Below are 2,500 nucleotides of genomic sequence, written 5' to 3' on the forward strand. Positions count from 1 at the left end.
GTGGGGGATAGAGGAGGAGGAGGAGTAAGAGGAGGAGGAGGAGTAAGAGGAGGAGGAGGAGGAGGAGGAGGAGGAGGAGGAGGAGGAGGAGGAGGAGGAGGAAAAGGATTAGAAGGAGAAAGAGGAGGAGGAGGAGAAGGAGAGGAACAATAACAACAACAACAACAACAACAATAACAACAATAATAATAATAATAATAATAATAATAATAATAATAATAATAATAATAATAACAACAACAACAACAACAAAGATAACAACAACAAAAACAAGAACAAGAGCATGAAAAACAAGAACAACAAGAAAGGATGAAAACAATAACAATAATAGTAGTAGTAGTAATAGTAGTAGTAGTAGTAGTAGTAGTAGTAGTAGTAGTAGTAGTAGTAGTAGTAGTAGTAGTAATAGTAATAGTAGTAGTAGTAGTAATAGTAGTAAAAGCACTTCTATCCGCCTCTCTCTCTCTCTCTCTCTCTCTCTCTCTCTCTCTCTCTCTCTCTCTCTCTCTCTCTCTCTCTCTCTCTCTCTCTCTCTCTCTGTCTTCCCCGCCCCAACCTAACCTAACCTTGTCCTCAAACTGCCTTCCTTTCACCTGCCCAGCCTACCCAAGGGCCACCTTGAGACTGATCTATCAGATTTAGTGTTCCTAACTTTCTTTTCCTCCCTGCATTTGTTTACTTCTTTGTGGCTCGTGGATTATTTTCCTTAGAATGCATAAGTAGGTGTCCATATAACCATTTTTCCTCTCGTCTCTCCACTGTGACCAAAATGACATGAATCCACTGGAGGGGGAGTGGTTTAGTTTATGACGATGTAATTGTGCGTGTTTGTGGTGAGAGGGTGTGGGTGCGTGAGACATCCTTTACCAGTGAGGGCATCTAAATAGCTGCCTCCCACGCACATCCTTTCCAGCGTTGCGTGTCACCTTATCCTTGCAGTGTTCACGTAGATTTTTTTTTTCAAAGATAGCATAACAGCAGTAGCCGGCTAAAAAAGAAATAAATAAAGAAAGAAAGAAAGAAAGAAAGAAAGAAAGAAAGAAAGAAAGAAAGAAAGAAAGAAAGAAAATGCTATAACAGGCAAGACCTCCTGATATTTTTCTACATCATGGTTTGCTGCAGTTATTACAAGGCATTTACCTTCGTCTTTTGAATGGGATTTCCGCTCCACTTCGCCACAGTTCATATCAAAGTTCCTTACAACAACTCTCTGGTTTTAAATAAGTAAGTTTCTCTCTAAAACTGACATTACTCTTTTATTTTTTTTTTTATTTTTCATTTATTTTATTTTATTTTTATTATTTCTATTTTTACTTTTATTATTATTTTCTTTATTATTTATCTATTACCTATTATTTATCTATTATTTTTATTATTATTCGTATTTTTACTTTTATTATTATTTTCTTTTCATATTGAAATACCTGCTTGACAGAAACCTTATAATTAGCAGTGCAAGTTGTGTGTGGCGGCCGAACCTTGACACGAGTTTGTTTGTCTGGAGCTTGGCAGTCAACACACAAGTCATGTTCAGCACAGCCGCACATCACTTCGTTATCTCAGTGATGGCGTGCGCCGTATGAGTAGTGCTGTGAATGTTTCTCGTGAGTTTTCCTCCAACACCCTCCACTTCATTCCACACTTGCAGCCACCTAATAAAATTTTCGAGGAACTTATTCTTCTTCATCTTGTGGGTCAGCAGGTGATGGAGTGGCTTATGTATCTCGTCACCACTCCTGCACACGGCGCCCTCACATTCATGATGGTCCGTCAGGCGTAAATCAGCTTAATATAGTTTGCGACAGAGGAGTAAAAAAATTCAGTGAGTATTTTTTGCCAACAGTTAAAAGTGACTGGACAAAATATTCATTACAAATTTGCACAGCCAACTTTACAGTTTGTCTTTTCAGACTTGATGGGGAAACAGCTTTCAGTGACAACTTGTGAGCAAGCTTTAACAGACGCTCAGAGTGCGGGGTACACAGGCGTTGCACAGTGCTAAGTGGAGCACGGAAGTGATGAAGATTACAGAGATGTGGTGTAAAGCGATAGGAATGTCCCTTCACTGACACTTGTAAGCCAGTGTGGTTACGACCTCTTTGTGCCTTTCAAGATACCTTATTGAGAAACCAGCGTCTTATACATGCAGTACATTTACAGAAACTTAACCATTTCCTTCAAAATTGTTAGGAAAGGACAATATATTAGCAAAGTCCCTGCAGTGGTGACCTTAGCGTATGATGTAAATTAGAAACTAGTGAAATTCAATGAACACCTCCTGATCGGCAGCCTGCCCACCGGTTCGTGATGCCTTCTGCTTTAACATGACAGCAGTCACATGGCGTCGTTATGTCTCAATGTATTTTTATTTTTCCTGAGGTGAAGACACAGGTGAAGGTATGTACGCCTCAGAGCTGTGACACGAACGAGGTGTGTACTCGATGACAAACAAAACAAAACAAAACAAAAAAAGAAAGAAAAGAAAAAGTCAAACTGCTGA

This window comes from Scylla paramamosain, chromosome 44 (assembly GCF_035594125.1).
Source record: "Scylla paramamosain isolate STU-SP2022 chromosome 44, ASM3559412v1, whole genome shotgun sequence".
Taxonomy (NCBI): Eukaryota; Metazoa; Arthropoda; class Malacostraca; order Decapoda; family Portunidae; genus Scylla; species Scylla paramamosain.